Source organism: Schistocerca serialis, chromosome 6 (genome assembly GCF_023864345.2).
Source record: "Schistocerca serialis cubense isolate TAMUIC-IGC-003099 chromosome 6, iqSchSeri2.2, whole genome shotgun sequence".
NCBI lineage: Eukaryota > Metazoa > Arthropoda > Insecta > Orthoptera > Acrididae > Schistocerca > Schistocerca serialis.
This window is the reverse complement of record NC_064643.1, coordinates 632,112,389-632,132,866: the sequence shown is the minus strand read 5'-3', so window position 1 is coordinate 632,132,866 and position 20,478 is coordinate 632,112,389.

Below are 20,478 nucleotides of genomic sequence, written 5' to 3'. Positions count from 1 at the left end.
CACCTTCTAATATTAAGGCCCTGTTGGCGTCCGTAAAAGATGATCTTGGTAGCGTAAGGATGGTGTCTGTCGTATTCCTTGCAGTTGTGGCATGTCATATACTGGTCAGACAATCAGGACTGTGGAAGACCGATGTACGAGGTGCATTCAAGTTCTAAGGCCTCCGATTTTTTTTTTCTAATTAACTACTCACGCGAAATCAATGAAACTGGCGATACTTCTCGACGTAATCGCCCTGCAGACGTACACATTTTTCACAACGCTGACGCCATGATTCCATGGCAGCGGCGAAGGCTTCTTTAGGAGTCTGTTTTGACCACTGGAATATCGGTGAGGCAATAGCAGCACGGCTGGTGAATGTGCGGCCACGGAGAGTGTCTTTCATTGTTGGAAAAAGCCAAAAGTCACTAGGAGCCAGGTCAGGTGAGTAGGGAGCATGAGGAATGACTTCAAAGTTGTTATCACGAAGAAACTGTTGCGTAACGTTAGCTCGATGTGCGGGTGCGTTGTCTTGGTGAAACAACACACGCGCAGCCCTTCCTGGACGTTTTTGTTGCAGTGCAGGAAGGAATTTGTTCTTGAAAACATTTTCGTAGGATGCACTTGTTACCGTAGTGCCCTTTGGAACACAATGGGTAAGGATTACGCCCTCGCTGTCCCAGAACATGGACACCATCATTTTTGCAGCACTGGCGGTCACCCGAAATTTTTTTGGTGGCGGTGAATCTGTGTGCTTCCATTGAGCTGACTGGCGCTTTGTTTCTGGATTGAAAAATGGCATCCACGTCTCATCCATTGTCACAACTGACGAAAAGAAAGTCCCATTCATGCTGTCTTTGCACGTCAACATTGCTTGGCAACATGCCACATGTGGTCGTCCGTCAGCATTCGTGGCACCCACCTGGATGACACTTTTCGCAATTTCAGGTCGTCATGCAGGATTGTGTGCACAGAACCCACAGAAATGCCAACTCTGGAGGCGATCTGTTCAACAGTCATTCGGCGATCCCCCAAAACAATTCTCTCCACTTTCTCGATCATGTCGTCAGACCGGCTTGTGCGAGCCCGAGGTTGTTTCGGTTTGTTGTCACACGATGTTCTGCCTTCATTAAACTGTCGCACCCACAAACGCACTTTCGACACATCCATAACTCCATCACCACATGTCTCCTTCAATTGGTTTCACACCACGCAAATTCAGAAAACGAATGATTGCACGCTGTTCAAGTAAGGAAAACGTCGCCATTTTAAGTATTTAAAACAGTTCTCATTCTCGCCACTGGCGGTAAAATTCCATCTGCTGTACGGTGCTGCCATCTCTGGGACGTATTGACAATGAACGCGGCCTCATTTTAAAACAATGCGCATGTTCCTATCTCTTTCCAGTCCGGAGAAAAAAAATCGGAGGCCTTAGAACTTGAATGCACCTTGTATTGAACATAAGCGTCACACACGCTTACAACAGCCGAGCAAATCAGCTATTGCAGAACGTTGCCTTGACACCGGTCATCCTATGGAATACAACAACACGAGATTCTGGCTTGCACGTCCAGCTATTGGGATAGTGTTATTAAGGAATCTGTTGGAATCAAACTACCAAGCAACCTTATAAACACAGATGGTGGATCTTGTTTAAATGCTGCTTGGAATCCAGCTCTGTCTCTCATCAAAAAACATAGGGACAGAATTAGTGCTACCTCACCTGTTGATTAATAGTCACTATCGATATTTCTGATGTTGGTTATCTTTGTTTGTGTTGACACTTGTTCTGTGTGTGGTATCTTCCTTGTTTCTCCTCTGTGAACCGAGGTATTAAATTCCCTTGCACATTGCTTCCTCCTTGCCTTTCTGCCTTGAGAATGGCAGGGTGTGCTCCTCTGGAAATATCGTCGGTGGTCGACGACGTCACCCAGTAGCAAACCCGTAGGTTATCTGAACATCCGTTGACTGTGTTAGTACAATCCCCAGTTTTCTTTTTCCTTCTAAATTGTGTAGAATAATTGACTACCAAATGCATGGAGCTACTATCATCTTATCCTTTACAACTCGCTCACCCATTTGACATAGTGACTGACTCACCGACTGTGCATTTTTTATTGGGTAAAACATTGTGTTGAATGTCCTAATTTAAATACCCGCCAGGACGAGAATTACCACCAGCAAGAATCGCACCCCCACATTCAAGAACCTACAACATTTTGCCCTCACCCTCCATCGCCCCATTCTTTTTGCCAAATTGAGACTCTTATTTCAAGAATGACGCCTGACCCCTCAATTTTTCCGCCTTTTATAGTAAGTTGAGAACTCTCTTCCCTTGGAATGAGTACCAGCCTGAATTTGAAACACAGCAAACCAAGCAGGACAAGTTAAACAAAAAAAAGTAGCTAAGCGAAAGGATAGGTTTCATAGTCAGCCTTGATTTCTCAATCTAAGGGCTTTGACGAATTGAAATCACACACGGTCCTTGCTGCAGTGCCACATGTTTATCCTACTACATTTCTCAGAAACATTTCAAAACTCCATGTCACAACCTCACACACTGCGTTTACAATTATCGAAAGTGAGGCTGTACTTCATAAAATAAATTGTGCTGCTTGCCTCTAAATTCATGCGTCAATTTCAATATCATGAAAAGTAGCCGAGGAACTATCTTCAAATTCATCCTCAAAATGAGACATAGAACTAGGACGAGCAACGCCCTCCATATTTTGCTACTAAAAGAGCTAATAAATGAAGAACTGACTATTTTCTCGACTTCTTAAATGATAATATTTTGCCTCTCATAAACAACAAAGATTAATAAATTAGTTTTCAAACAAAAGAGATTAGGACAGATAGTGGTGCTATATAGAAATGCAATTCAAAAAACGCACCAAAACGTGACATCGCAGCAGACATTAACATTATCTCCCAGGGGCAAAGCCGAGAACTAGTACCGAATATTCCTCTTGACTCCTGTGACAGTACTTCTGTCATAACTAATCGGAGCAGTTGCACTCAACTGTTCAATATAGTTCATACACATTGCGACAGATAGGTCACATTCCACACCTGACCAGCCTCGTCACACACCATAACACATTCGGCTGTTATAAATGCCATTCTGAGAAATGGTCATTCATGGTGACGGCTAGGTACCATAAAACTGGTTTCCATGGGTTAGCAGTTTTCTTGAAAAGTCGCGCCTTACGCTGACAGCCACTGTGAAATTACAGTGGAGTGATCTTTGAAGTGGCGTGGTATTGAGAGAGAGGTTTGCAGGTTTGGAGGATGTTGTTGTTCAGAGTTAAAAGTGAAAGGTCTCTGTTGGATTCCTTTCATGTTTAATTTCTTAAATCTGTTGTCATTTATGGAGTAAATTCCTCTCCTAAATTTACTGTGGCGTTTCTGACTATCTGGGAGGAGACTGAGTAGTGGAACGTGTTACTTTTACACATAAACAAGAACGATCTGTCACACTACTACACTTTAAAACACAGTTTATATGTAATTCATGTCACACAGTCTCATACAGAACCTACATCCGCTTTCTTTTATATACTGTATATGATAAGATACTGTGATCCCCCTTCCCTTCTGTGTGAGAGTATGAATGAGCAAATGTATTTGTAGTTGCATGCTTGAGGGTAGCAGACAAGCCTGTCTGCTAGAGAACAGTAGGACCAACGTCGGAACAGGTAGCTACGCTTTCTTAAAGCAGAGAGGTTTCTATCCTTAGTATGGTTCTGTCCGTCCGTTGTCATGTTGGTATAGGAAGCTGCCCCTCTGGCCCCTTCCGTTTGTCTTTGTGAGCCACCCTCAGGAAGCACGCTCAGTAGGCAGTTGCTGTGGGACCGTGGCGAGCGTCTGAAGTGGTAAGATCTCCGGCTAAGCGCGTGTCTGCTAAGTCCGTAGGACAATGGATTTCTTAAGTTCAGCCTAACTGAAAACTTAATACCTTGATTTCAGATTTAGCTCTAAAATATCTAATGCTATCTTAAATTGCAGCGGAGTGAAATTCTCGTGTGAAGTTCAGATTATTTTGCGGTAGTTGCTTTGTCATTACTTTGTGAGTAAAGTGGAACCACGTGTTGATCAGTAACTCTAACTAAGTTCATCAATCTTAAATGTGAATGCTTGTGTGATTATAACGTATCGTCTTGACAATATTTTACAATATACTCGTAGCAACTTTTCTTTATGCTTTTCTTTATGTTCAACCCACGTGGAGTGTACTTTGCGAGACCAGTACCACGTGCTTATATAGCTGTTTGACCCATCAGGTTAATAGTAAGACGTTAGTAACCAGTTCAAGGTTTTTCTTTTGTCAATTGCTTTTCGATCGAATTTATTTTAATTATCAAAATTACTGTGGAGTTATACGCTTTCTGTAAACCAAGTTGACCACGTGGAGCATGTGGTGTAATCATCAAAGTAGCCTTCAGCTATTCTTTTTGGGAAGATTTCACAAAGAGTTAATATGAATTTAGTATACCAGTGTGTGGTAATTACATGACGGACAGGATTGTGTTACGAACGTAATTTCTTTGGGTGAAGACTGAATCTGTTGGTTGTGGTTAATTTCTCCTTGCTTATGTTTCAACGTCCTTTGGGTGTTGTTTTGTGAATGCAGTGTTGTACGCAGTCTCCCAATCTTGGCTCCATATTTGATGTGTTCCGTAAGATTAAAATCTCACATTTTTACAACCCTTAAACAAGGCACCAGCTCAGTTATAACTCACGTATAATATGCTGAAATTTCAATGAACAATCTTAAAATAAATTTCCAAATATAAACTGATTTCTTTCTTTTTATTTAAATTCTCCTTTTTATATATAGATATATTACCGGTTGTTGTATGACTGTAAAAGATTATAATCAATGTTAGTCTTATTGGTAATGTGGTAAACCTAGACTAGTTACCTGGTGAAACAGTTGCGCAGTAATGCACGGTTAACTTCTCCCCAGACAGCTCACAGCTTTTAACCCGCTTTTATTCTACTATTAGCACCCGATTTCAGCATAGCAAATTAAGTAGCAATATTACACATGGCGACCCTGTTCTGTGATTCGGCTAGACTCTGGAATCTCTGAGACGTTAGATTGCAAGCGTTGTATAATCTTAATTTTTTTTCTCCTACAGCGCTCAAACTACTTCTGCGTTGTTTCTGAGGAGACTTTCTAAAGATTCACTGCGTTGTTGTGCGGCGTTGTGTTGTTTGTCTTATTGTTTTGTTTTCTATATTTGTGTGTTTTATATGTGTGTGTGGTTTTTTTTTTCTCGCTTGTAAATTCCACTGTTTCGATCAAAGATAAAAATTTGTTTTGCGTGTGAAAAAGTGAGTACTAGGTTGGGTACCTTTCGTGTAACTGTCGAAATTTTTGGGGGATACATTTACTGTGATTAGTGTGTTGCGTACTGGGTATAAATTGAACTAATGCAGACACGTAACCAAACTAAAAGTAAGCGGTCCGACAACTTAAGCAACGTGGACCAAGGGGATAATTTGATTTCGAATGTTAACGCGTCGGGCGGTTCTGAAAATGCAATGGGAAATACTTCAGACGAAATGCAAAACAGGACGAACGGGCTCACAGCAGAGCCAGAAATAAATTTGCCTCCTACTAACCAAATTGATTTGGCAGAACTCATGAAAGCCTTATTGCAACAAAATAAAGAATCATCCGAAAAATCGATCCGCGAGCTAGGCGAACAAATGACGCAGAAATCAAAAAAATCGTCCCGAGAACAAAAAGAATCATCCGAAAAATCGATCCGCGAGCTAGGCGAACAAATGACGCAGAAATCTGAAAAATCTATCCGCGAGCTAGGCGAACAAATAGACGAAAAACTAATCCAGCAGACAAATAAAGTCGACAAGTCGATGCAGAGAGTGTCCGATGATATCTCACAAAGAATAAACAATCTGGCAAGTGAAATAAAAAGTGATATTATGAAAGAATTAGGCCGTACATTTGAACAAATCAATGACCGTCTGCAAGCGTTAGAACAGGGTAAGCGGAGTGGCGATGCCGAATTTAAAGAGAGCGAAGAACAGCTACTTAGGAATTTCCAAGTGCTGAGAGAAGAATGCCAAAGGGAACACCAGCAGGTACTCTCGAGGGTCCAAGAGGCGGAAACGCATTGTCCCACGTCTGTTAGCAACACAATAGCGGACAACAGTTTAGCGATCCACGCGTTGGAACAGCAAATAGAACAATTGAAGCAGACTGGGGCGGAGGACAAGAGACAAGTAGATGATAAGATTGCGGCATTAGCGGACATTGTAGGCACGATGAAGCTGACGGAAAGCGAGAACAATACTACACCGGTAGCGGCCGCAGAGACCGAAGAAGTGCGTTCGCTTCTGAGATTTCAGAAGGGACAATTCGAAGTGAACAGGCAACACAAGGCTGTAACAGGCGAATTACAAGAACGCGTGGCGCATCTGGAAAACCGCATGGCGTGTGATTCCGAACTCGCCAATAGCACTAAAAATAGCCGTACGAACAGTGCAGAGAGGGACTCCGGCCACGAGGGAGATTTTGACGACAGGGAAGAATGTAATTTAAGGGGCAGACATGAGAGACATAGAAACATTCAAGGGCCTCGCCAGGAGGAACTGCTGGGATTTGATTTCAAACATTTCCTTACAGTAAGAAAGTTTGAGATATTCCGAAATTCGCAAAAAGGAATACATCCACGAGCATGGCTCGAGCAATTTCAGTTCTGTCTTCCTCCCGACTGGGCAAGTTCACACAAGATAGAATATATGTGTGGCTATTTGGAAGTCGAACCGGCGAGTCGCATGAGGTCGGCAGCGCGTCACTGCAACTCCACACGGGAGTTTCGACAAGCCTTTCTCTCCGCCTATTGGTCGGAAGCGGCACAAGACAGGGTCAAACATGGCATAATTATGCTGCCAAATTTGAACCAGTCTGGTTTCGGCAGCCCTGCACGCCTATGCGACCACATGCTGCAGGCAAATCAATTTTTATACGACCCATACGGGCCTGCGGAACTAATTAGGATATGCATCACCAAATTGCCGATGCACTTGCGGCACGTCATTCTTGCGGGACGATGCAAAGAGGACGTGGAAACGTTTAAGACGCTTCTCCAAGAGTTGGAATACAATACAGCAGAATGCCCGCCTAATCAGGCACAAAGTTATTACGGGGCACAGCAGCGCGATCGCAGTCGTGGCCGTCGTACTAATCAACGGCGTGACTGGTCGTCGCGACGCGAACGGAACAATAATCGGGAGAGGCCGTATAGAAACTGGGGTAACAGTCGCGAACACAGGTGGAACAACGGAAATGATAGAGGACGTGGACAAGATCGTGAACACTACAGGTACGGCAACCAGAATCGATACTACGGTGAACACGGTGGGAATAGGATTGTAGGCAGATCACCTCATGATGTTGAAATTTGGTCGGCCAATCCTAGACATAATCCAGCAAATGGAAATGAACAAAACCGGCAATGACAAATGATCAGCGCAGAAGGCGCCCAATCGGAACAAATGAGCGACATGGCAAATGAGTAGAAAGGACAGTGAGAAGTAGAGAGGACGGTGAGGAGAAAGAATTGATTAGTTTAAATTTGTGACGTATGCATTTTGAATAATATGTTGAAAAAAATAATGATAAAGATTTTTCTATGTGATTGATTGAAGTGATGATTTTAGCTTTTTTTTTCTTTCCTTGTGCAATTAGGATTTAGTTTGATTCAAACGTAAAGATAAAAGGTTTCCTTGTGAACGAGTGAAATGCTGTTTATGTCTTTTTTGTGTAAATTGAAAAGAGTCACTCCTGAGGGAAGCAAGATCTGTGTTGAATTAATACAAAACTCAGGGGAATATCCGATCTGTGGGTATTATAGGTCTGGCAAACCCACGTCCCCAGCTGTTAGTAGCCTTGTTTCCGATTTTCTGCTTTCAGTGCTACTATCTATCTATTACTATTCTATATCTGTCAGTATAAATGAGGATCTCTTACTATAGTATGCGTGCTGTATGAATATTGTAAGACAGGAGAGCTCTGAGAAAGGAATGAGTAAATCTGGAATCTTGAAAACAGGATGCGATAATACGATTGTTTAACCATTGGCTTCCCAATATGCGATGATATGTTAATATTGATTATATATGTCTTTCTTGTTCTTTATAGCTGAGTACGGAAAGTGCTGTCTGTGGATTTCGTAAGTAGATTGACTCCCTTCAAGGTGAAAGAAGAATTGTGGTTTGTGTAATTTACGTCGCCCTGAAATATTGTTGTGGCAGTCAAATACGAGCAGTTTTTCAGCTAATGGAGAATGGAACAGAAATATGGATCCTTTTTGTAGTCTTGATTGATGTTGAGCCAAAGCCTAAAAAAAATTATTCTGCGTTAATACTTGTCCTAGAAAAGCGACGTTTATGTATTTTTGCTGATGCTGTGAGCATTACAGCTTACCGTTTTCGCTGGTGCGGGATGCACTGCAGCCTATATGATTTGTACTGAGGAAATTTCCCTCTTGAAGGTAGAGGATGATTAAATAATTTTGATTATGGGAACGAAGGAAAGCTTGGTTTAAGGTAATAAGGATGAAGCAAAACATTTGTCATTTAAACTGCAGGAGGATTCGGATCTTTTGTGTCTGTTGTAAGTTCAATATGTTAAGATGATACTGTTTTACAGAATAGAGGTGACCACAATTTTGCCATTCATGAGAAATGAATCCAGAATAACCACCACAGGCGAAATGACTGATTTGGAAGCGAGAGGTAACTTAAAGAAGGAACGAAATCGCAGCAAAATGGGTAAGAAAATGTAGTATAACCTGTATAGTGCAGACATTTTTACCGTTCTCAGAGCCATCTGTGTGATTAATTCTTGTGATAACGTAATTTTAGATGAAATTTTCTTACTGTTTTATGTGTGAATATATGAATATGATAAATGTATAATTGCGAGTCTCTTTTCAGGTGTGCGAACTGGTATAAATGTTTTGGTGTGTAAATAACCATTGTTCTTTTTACTGTGTATGTTTAAGGAAAGTTTCTCCATACTTATCATGTGACAAGACGTATGCCGCGAGCGTCAAGAAGAGGACGAATTAGAACAATGTTGTAGTGGTATATACACGGTGTTGAAATAGCATTGAAGTAGCTTATTGGCTTAACTAGTAGTGGATAGAAGTAGAATATTGAGTAATGCATGTTTATGGGTAGTTAGTTTGTAGAATAGACAACAGGTGTGCATGTGTGTGTGTAAATAACATGTGAACCCTATGCTGACCCGACCTATACTTGCACAAGGCATAATCCTATTCATTTTAGTGAATTAATAAGTAGCTTTTGATTTATTAAAACGTAAGTGAACCACATTAGTGATGTGGATTTAAATATTATATTGTCAGTTCATTTAATTCTTATTTTTTACATTGTAAAGTCATTTAATTTTTATTCTTTTACATTGTCAAGTCATTTAAATTTTATTTTATATTGTCGATTCATCTAATTTAAAAAAAAATAAATTAAGTCTCACGTTTGTTCTTAAAAATTGTGAAAGACAATACTAAGTGGTATTATGTATGACATTGTGTAATCACATAACTACGATAAAAAAAATTTCTGTGAATGCAGTTGAGAACGTGAAAGCGAAACGGCTAAACTCTTACGAGACAGCGGGAGCAGCCGGACTAGTTGTAAACTGGCGGGTTTCCCAGCGGGGGACGCTGTCAACTGGGCCACTTCGGGAGCGCGGTCGACCACAAAAGAAGGGCATGCGGCAAACACTTTCCCTTGCACCTGGAGCAAATGGGCGGCCGCCCCGTGCGACCCTTCCTGAAGGCGACGACCTGAGATGGGCGAGCGGTCCACCGCGCGGAAATCCATCTGCTGGCAACGCACCACACGCACGCGACCGTGACGAGACGGCCGCGGAGAAACAACACAAGGGGCGTGGAGCCTTTTGACAGGTACTGTCCAGAGAAACTGGCAGACTTCAACGACGCCTATCAACATTTCCTGATGGATGCCTACTGTCAAGCGACAGTAAATCATGGTTCGATGTTCTCTGGTCGCTAAGGGTGGCACAAAAGAAGAGCCACTAAGTGTCATCCTTGCCCAGGAATATCAACCTGGCGTGTCAATCGAGGATACCGCACGAATTTGACAACACAAACATGGAACCAAATCGAGATGTACGTGACACAGACCACCAAGAGAAACTTCATGAGAGGGCAGAGACGGCGGGATTGCACGCAACAGATGGACAAAAATCCCTACTGACAGCTGCGGCGACGAACCCCCTCCCCCACCCCTTATACTGTGCCTCGGAACAGTGGAACTAGTGAGTGTATCAGTGAACAGTGATTATACGGTTCTTAGTTCAATGCATATACTTGTGTTTCTGTCACAGAAACTTTGACTCGTGTGTTTTGCAGGGATTCGATTTATTGGTGTTTATTAGACTGACTCTTGTATTTTGCAGGTGTTCTATTTTTGTTTTTTTTTAGACTTTGACTCTTGTATTTTGCAGGTGTTCTATTTATTATTTTTTTTAGACTTTGACTCTCGTATTTTGCAGGTGTTCTATTTATTGTTCTTTTTAGACTTTGACTCTTGTATTTTGCAAGGTGTTTTATTTATTGGTGTTTTTTTTTTTTTTAGATGTTGACTAGTGTACTGTTTTATTGATCAATGTTTGTTCTTGTGTGATGTATTAGATTTGTGTTATTTTGTTTCGTAAATTCATTCATGTGGCATTGCATAGTTTATCAGTCAGATTGCTATTCATTCTCATTGGACGGTGATCGATTAGCCTTTGCATGGGGGATATTAATTGTGAGGAACCCCTTAAGGGTAACAATCACATAATTATTGAAGTTTCAGTATAATGACACAGTGCTCATTGTTTGCTAGCTAATTGAAATATAGGAGAATGATTAAATTGTGCCACAAAGTTATTTTAATTCTACAAATTACTAGTTTTATACGATATAGAATTTCTTTGCGATAACCACTTTGTAAAACATGTTTTTTCTCTTATCATTTTTTTTGCTTTTGCGGATTGTGCATTATAATGTTCTGCTTTATAATACCGATGTTATTTGATGTTCTTTTTTAATTGCTGTGGCACCTTTGGTATTTGCATAAATTTTGCTTGTTAATAAACAGTCATAAATTTGCCTGTGATCAGTTGGCTCTTGCAATGAGCAAATACTGGTGAACTCCATAAGGGTAACAACCAGAAATTGTTTTCATATTAATGACACAGGAACCATTGTTTTTACTTGCTGACCGAATTAGGTCTACAATATCTTTTAAATAGGTGTCACAGACTGTTTTTTTGTTTCCTCCTTGAAATTGGTAGATTCTAAAGATGTGTTGAAATTATTGTGTTTTAGCAAGTAGCTGGTGACCTTTTGCCTTTTCTTTACACTTTTGGTTTAAGTAGAGTGTGAGAAGCCTGCTTGGGAATGTCCTAGCATGGCCAGAAAATTCCCTGCACAGTCTTTTCCCGGAGCGTTGGGGTTATGAAAGGTCTCTGTTGGATTCCTTTCATGTTTAATTTCTTAAATCTGTTGTCATTTATGGAGTAAATTCCTCTTCTAAATTTACTGTGGCGTTTCTGACTATCTGGGAGGAGACTGAGTAGTGGAACGTGTTACTTTTACACATTAACAAGAACGATCTGTCACACTACTACACTTTAAAACACAGTTTATATGTAATTCATGTCACACAGTCTCATACGGAACCTACATCCGCTTTCTTTTATATACTGTATAGCTTCCTATACCAACATGACAACGGACGGACAGAACCATACTAAGGATAGAAACCTCTCTGCTTTAAGAAAGCGTAGCTACCTGTTCCGACGTTGGTCCTACTGTTCTCTAGCAGACAGGCTTGTCTGCTACCCTCAAGCATGCAACTACAAATACATTTGCTCATTCATACTCTCACACAGAAGGGAAGGGGGATCACAGTATCTTATCATATACAGTATATAAAAGAAAGCGGATGTAGGTTCCGTATGAGACTGTGTGACATGAATTACATATAAACTGTGTTTTAAAGTGTAGTAGTGTGACAGATCGTTCTTGTTTATGTGTAAAAGTAACACGTTCCACTACTCAGTCTCCTCCCAGATAGTCAGAAACGCCACAGTGAATTTAGGAGAGAAATTTACTCCATAAATGACAACAGATTTAAGACATTAAACATGAAAGGAATCCAACAGAGACCTTTCAAAAGAGATTGTGACAGTGTAGTTTTTCAGAATGAACCCTACGCTCTGTTATGAAACTTCCTGGCAGATTAAAATTGTATGCCGGACGGAGACTCGAATTCGGGACCTTCGCCTTTCGCGGCCAAGTGCTCTACCGACTTTTTTTTAGTATTTCCCGCTTATGTGGCTGGTCCCCTTAACCGCTTTTTTTTCTTTTTTCTTTTATTTATAACGGCCAAGTGCAGTACCAACCTTTTTTAATTTTTTTAATTTATATCTTCCTTCCGCGTCAGGTGGAGGTGGGAAATCCGTGTCATCCGCCCATGAAAAACGTCCGTCAGTTTCAGCATCAGTGAGAGGTGGCAGCACTGGCCAAGTCGGCTCAATTGCGGCGGTGACGACGGGCGTGCTATGTTCTATGGCTCCTGGGCGCGGGGCTTGCTATGATCTCCGTTGGACGGCTCACATTCTTGTGAATGACGCGTCTCCGTGGCAGAGGAGAAAGAGTTATCGTGTACTCCGTCAGAGTTATATTCCATCTCTTCGTCTTGCGGAGGGGACTCGCTGGTCGATTACGATGTCTTTCGGTGGTTTTTTTCGCCGATTGGGTGACTTTTGCTTCCGGCAATGTGTTTCGGTATCTGCGCAAGGAAGAGATCGCGTAGTTTCGGTACAAAAGCCGCGGATGCCATAATGCGTTCTTCAGTTTCCATAAAACTATCGCTGGTATCCTTGTGATCTTCTAGCGTGGGTGTGTCAGGCTGAGAGTCATGTTTGCGGGCGCCACTGCCGGTGTCAAGGTGCTGGGACGCCTCGGGCTGTATCGGTCTAGAGAGACGCACATGAACTGCGTCGTGTGAGGGCTGGACGTGCAGTGTCTCCGCATAGGTCACTGGAAGGGCGGTTGTAGTTCGGTGTTCGTATCGTCGTGCCGTAGTCGTGTGATGCGGCGTTGCAGCCATTCATTACGGACGTGGACTTCTTTGCCACAACCGGAACATGTTCGAGATTGTCCGTCGTAAATGACCACCGCACGGCAGCCGCCAATAGAAATGTACGATGAGACTTGCCGTTTGAGATCTATTCAGACCTGTCTCACAAATGGTTCAAATGGCTCTAAGCACTATGGGACTTAACAGCTGAGGTCATCAGTCCCCTAAACTTAGAACTACTTAAACCTAACTAATCTAAGGACATCGCACACACTCATGCCCGAGGAAGGATTCGAACCTGCGACCGTAGCAGCCGCGCGGTTCCGGACTGAAGCGCCTAGAACAGCTCGGCTAACGCGGTCGGCCCTGTCTCACACCATTAAACACCAGATACGTCGTAAACTGTGCCCATGTCTCGGCTACGTGACTCTGGACTTTTCCGAACGGGCTTAGCGCCGCGATGACTTCATCTTCATTCACCTCGAAAGGCAGGTTGAATATACAGGCCAAGTCCTGCATGGTCGACATCCACAGGCCCGACGTTTCCGTCGGAGTGTCGAAATTTTAGTCCATGTCGCGTCCGTTGAATAATCTCGTTGCAGGCAGCGTCGGAAGTCCTCTTTACATAAATGACGCTGCTAATGATCGATAGGTATATGCCGATGAGATCGTCACAGCGGATCTTCACATCTTCGCGTAGGATGCGTTCGACAGCCAATGTTTTGCGTCGTGCATATTCATTTGAGAAGGTGAACTTAAGAGTGTTCTTCATGTAAGAGCTGGCCAGTATAGCTGTTCGACTGAGAAGCGCTGTGTTGGGGAAGTAAACAAACACTCCGCGCGCATCGCGGCGTGGACGGCCGACCGCTGTCCGCACCCCTGCGCGACTCAGCTACCCAAGCACGACTCACTGCACCTCCCCACAGCTTTAATTCCAGCAGTACCTCGTCTCCTACCTTTCATACTTCACAAAGCTCTCCTGCAGGAGAGGATAGACGTGAGTCGTGCTTGGGAAACTCAGTAGGTAGAGCACTTGCCCACGAAAGGCAAAGGTCTCGAGTTCGCGTCTCGGTCCGGCACCGTGTTTTAATCTGCCGGGAAATTTCAGTTTAGTTTCCAGTCGCTCCCGCTTAGGGAATGAGAATTCAGCCCTCCATGAACGTTGGTGGCGGAAGTGCCACGCCGGATAAAAGTTCCCAGTACATTCTACGGTATATTGATAATTTTCACTTATGGACCGTCTGACAGCAACTGAATAAAACTCAACTTTAGTGCCATACGCGTTTCGCCTTTATTTTCTGCAAGGCATCATCAGTGGCCTGGAATATGTACATATGTTAGCTATTTTATTTACATTTTTGTCACTGTGCCTATAGGTTATAAACAGTTCTGGTGGTTGGTATTTCCTATTAAGTAGTAATGTTTTGAACTGTACTTACAGGTTGTGTAGACAGGTTCTTACATATTATGCTCCTGTTGCATTTTTGGTGTTGTTCTTCTTCCTATGAACGCCAATTTGCTGTTTTTTCCGCATTCCACAGCACTATGCACTGAACGCTTGTTTAATGCAATGTTTTGGTTTCTGTTGCCGACTGTCAAATGTTTTTGCCAAAGATCGAATATTACTGCCAAATTTATGAGTGTGACTATTGAAGTATCTGTGGTCTGTTCGTGTATGCATTTGTGTGTGTGTGTGTGTGTGTTTTTTGGTGTCATATTAATTTAATTTTATTGTATTTATTTATTTTTGTTTTTGTCCTGTGTATGTGTGTGTGTGTGTGTGTGTGTGTGTGTGTGTGTGTGTGTGTGTGTTTATGATATCATTTCCTTTGTTAAGTGTAGTAGGGAGCCTGTGCTGATGTGTGTTTGTTCATTTATCACATGTTTGTTTTCTGCTATGGCTTTCTGGATGTGGAAGTTTTCTTGCATTTGTATAATATGTTTGTCATGGTTGCTTATTCTCATTATTTTCATTTCTTGTTCCATGTTTGTAGGATGATGGTTGTAGTGTTTTAAATGCTCTGCAAATGTGGAATGGTTTGTTTCTTACTTCCAACATCTGATATGTTCTTTGTATCTTGTTTCAAAATTCCTGCATGTCATGCCTATGTATACTGCATCACAACTTTGACATTCAAGTTTATATATTCCTGATTGTTGGAATTTGTCCCTCTTGGTAGCTGGCTGGCTTAAGTGTGATTGAAGGGTTTGCCCAGGCTTATATGCTATTTTGAAGCCCTGTCGCTTTAGGATGTTTGCAACTCTGTGTGTTAGTTTATGTGTGTAGGTCATGGTGTACCATCTGGTTGTTTTCTGTGTGATGTTGTCACTGTGTGTGTTTGTTGAGTGTGTTTGTAAGTTTTCAGCTTGTGAGATCTTTTGCATTGTGGAAATGTTGTGTTTGTTTTTTATTTGTGTTTTTATTTTTTGATTGAGCCTGTGTACCACATGTGTGTCATACCCGTTGTTCCTAGCTATTTGTATGATTGTGTTCATTTCTTGTTCACAGTTTCTCTTGCTGAGTGGGATTCTGTTTAATCTATGTAACATGTGTCTTAGTGCTGCAAGTTTCTGGCTTTGGGGGTGGTTGGATGTGGAATGTATTATTGTGTCCGTGGCTGTTGGTTTTCTAAAGATGTTAAATGTATGTTTTCCATTTTCTTTTTTAATTGTAATGTCAAGAAAATTTATTTGATTTTCTTTTTCTTTCTCAAGTGTGAATTTTATGTTCTTATGAGCTGTGTTTATTTCTGAATGGAGTTCATCTATTTTTTCACTTGGCTCGTCTACCAGACAAATAATGTCATCCACGTATCTGTACCAATATATGATTTTGAAACTTTCATTTGTGGTTATCTTATCAAATATCTGATTTTCAAAGTGACTGATGAAAATGTTTGCTAGTGTTCCTGAAATTGGGGATCCCATGGGCAGTCCATCAGTTTGTAGATAATATTCTTCCTCAAACTGAAAGTAGTTTTGTTCCGTAGTCAGTCTGAGCATATCTGTCATTTCTTTTATTGCGTCTATGGTGAGGTTGCTGTGGGATGAGAGATTTTGTTCTATGATTTCTATTGTTTCTGTGATAGGGATGGAGGTATACATATTTTCTATATCGAATGAAATCAGTGATGCTGTGTGTGGTACCTGCATGTTCTGTATGTTTTCTATTAGGTTTCCTGTGTTTATCACTGTTCTGTTGTTTTCTACTTTATAGTGTTTTGTAACATAACACCAAAATACAGACATACACACACAGCACAAAAAAATATATATCACACCAAAACACACACACACACACACACACACACACACACACACACACACACACACACACACACACGCAGACATGCACAGGACAAAAACAAAAATAAATAAATACAATAAAATTAAATTAATATGACACCAAAAAACACACACACACACACAAATGCATACACGAACAGACCACAGATACTTCAATAGTCACACTCATAAATTTGGCAGTAATATTCGATCTTTGGCAAAAACATTTGACAGTCGGCAACAGAAACCAAAACATTGCATTAAACAAGCGTTCAGTGCATAGTGCTGTGGAATGCGGAAAAAACAGCAAATTGGCGTTCTTAGGAAGAAGAACAACACCAAAAATGCAACAGGAGCATAATATGTAAGAACCTGTCTACACAACCTGTAAGTATAGTTCAAAGCATTACTACTTAATAGGAAATACCAACCACCAGAACTGTTTATAACCTATAGGCACAGTGACAAAAATGTAAATAAAATAGCTAACATATGTACATATTCCAGGCCACTGATGATGCCTTGCAGAAAATAAAGGCGAAACGCGTATGGCACTAAAATTGTGTTTTATTCAGTTGCTGTCAGACGGTCCATAAGTGAAAATTATCAATATACCGTAGTATTACGCGCAACTGAGGAGGACAGGACCACAAAAGTTGAAGATGTCAATACAGCTATGTCAAGCATTCCCTGTCAACGTGTACAACAGGTTCAAGAAAATACATCTGAGACTCCATAAGACGATACAGCATATAAAATTCATCAGAACATGCAAAAAGAACGATTTAATTCCAAGTTACATTAATGTAAAGGTTAAAAACAGTTCTACAGTGGCACAAAAGTCGAAATCATTTGCAGAACGACATTGGTTACTACATGAAATTAAGATGCTCTATTCGAAAAAACAGCACCTAAACATGATGCTCTATGAGACTCATCTAGAATTGGCAAAAAACGTAGGAAACGCCGCAGTTTTCGTGGCACTAGTAGAAAAAACTGAGCACAACACATACATAGCAATGAAACATTTACAAAACAAACATAGACACAAGATAATGAAACTAACAGTAAAAAAGACGCAAAAATACATTTACATTTTAAATATGAAACCACATGAACACCAACACACATTCCAATCACGCTTAGTTAACCTAACAGAGACATAACTACACGAAAACGAAAAAATGCTCTTGGAAAAAGGTTTGAAACACTGCACCAATAGCAAGTGGACAATCAATACATAGAAAATCTCATAGTAGAAACCGAACACATCCTTACACGTGAAGAACAACAAAACAATTGTGAAATTAACATAGGACTGACAAGAGAACTAGTAAAAGAAGAAATAAAAGGCATAATAAAACAAACACAGCAGACACACAATAAGAACAACCAAACAGAAGCAGCTACTATGAAAAGGTTAAAACAAAAGTTAACAAACAACAATGTATTAATAACAAGAGCAGACAAGGGAAATGTAACAGTACTCATGGATAAAGAGCAATACATCACAAAAACCAAGGAATACATAAACACCAACGCAATACAAAAACTGAAGTCAGATCCAACTACACGATTCCAGGCAAATGTGAAACGAACACTGAAAAACATTGAACACACACTCACAAACAAACAGAAATACTACTTAACACAGAAAAACCCACAAGCACCAACACTCCGCAGTCAACCGAAAGTACATAAAGACGGAATGCCAATGAGACCTGTTATCAACTTCAAGAAAGCCCCAACATACCGCATAGCCAAACACCTCCAAAAGTTAGTTACAAAACACTATAAAGTAGAAAACAACAGAACAGTGATAAACACAGGAAACCTAATAGAAAACATACAGAACATACAGGTACCACACACAGCATCACTGATTTCATTCGATATAGAAAATATGTATACCTCCATCCCTATCACAGAAACAATAGAAATCATAGAACAAAATCTCTCATCCCACAGCAACCTCACCACAGACGCAATAAAAGAAATGACAGATATGCTCAGACTGATTACGGAACAAAACTACTTTCAGTTTGAGGAAGAATATTATCTACAAACTGATGGACTGCCCATGGGATCCCCAATTTCAGGAACACTAGCAAACATTTTCATCAGTCACCTTGAAAATCAGATATTTGATAAGATAACCACAAATGAAAGTTTCAAAATCATATATTGGTACAGATACGTGGATGACATTATTTGTCTGGTAGACGAGCCAAGTGAAAAAATAGATGAACTCCATTCAGAAATAAACAAAGCTCATAAGAACATAAAATTCACACTTGAGAAAGAAAAAGAAAATCAAATAAATTTTCTTGACATTACAATTAAAGAAGAAAATGGAAAACATACATTTAACATCTTTAGAAAACCAACAGCCACGGACACAATAATACATTCCACATCCAACCACCCCCAAAGCCAGAAACTTGCAGCACTAAGACACATGTTACATAGATTAAACAGAATCCCACTCAGCAAGAGAAACTATGAACAAGAAATGAACACAATCATACAAATCGCTAGGAACAACGGGTATGACACACATGTGGTACACAGGCTCAATCAAAAAATAAAAACACAAATAAAAAACAAACACAACATTTCCACAATGCAAAAGATCTCACAAGCTGAAAACTTACAAACACACTCAACAAACACACACAGTGACAACATCACACAGAAAACAACCAGATGGTACACCATGACCTACACACATAAACTAACACACAGAGTTGCAAACATCCTAAAGCGACAGGGCTTCAAAATAGCATATAAGCCTGGGCAAACCCTTCAATCACTCTTAAGCCAGCCAGCTACCAAGAGGGACAAATTCCAACAATCAGGAATATATAAACTTGAATGTCAAAGTTGTGATGCAGTATACATAGGCATGACATGCAGGAATTTTGAAACAAGATACAAAGAACATATCAGATGTTGGAAGTATGAAACAAACCATTCCACATTTGCAGAGCATTTAAAACACTACAACCATCATCCTACAAACATGGAACAAGAAATGAAAATAATGAGAATAAGCAACCATGACAAACATATTATACAAATGCAAGAAAACTTCCACATCCAGAAAGCCATAGCAGAAAACAAACATGTGATAAATGAACAAACACACATCAGCACAGGCTCCCTACTACACTTAATAAAGGAAATGATAACATAAACACACACACACACACACACACACACACACACACACACACACACACACACACACACACGCACAGCCCACCTCCCAAAAAAAAGAAACAACAAAAAAAAGAAACATAACACCAAAATACAGACACACACACACACAGCACAAAAAAATATATATCACACCAAAACACACACACACATACACAGGACAAAAACAAAAATAAATAAATACAATAAAATTAAATTAATATGACACGAAAAAACACACACACACACACACACACACAAATGCATACACGAACAGACCACAGATACTTCAATAGTCACACTCATAAATTTGGCAGTAATATTCGATCTTTGGCAAAAACATTTGACAGTCGGCAACAGAAACCAAAACATTGCATTAAACAAGCGTTCAGTGCATAGTGCTGTGGAATGCGGAAAAAACAGCAAATTGGCGTTCATAGGAAGAAGAACAACACCAAAAATGCAACAGGAGCATAATATGTAAGAACCTGTCTACACAACCTGTAAGTACAGTTCAAAACATTACTACTTAATAGGAAATACCAACCACCAGAACTGTTTATAACCTATAGGCACAGTGACAAAAATGTAAATAAAATAGCTAACATATGTACATATTCCAGGCCACTGATGATGCCTTGCAGAAAATAAAGGCGAAACGCGTATGGCACTAAAGTTGAGTTTTATTCAGTTGCTGTCAGACGGTCCATAAGTGAAAATTATCAATATACCGTAGTATTACGCGCAACTGAGGAGGACAGGACCACAAAAGTTGAAGATCCCAGTACATGTCTCTCCATCGTGGCAACTTCAGATCTTGGAAGGTTCTGTAAAATTCGATAGACATGGATGAGTGTG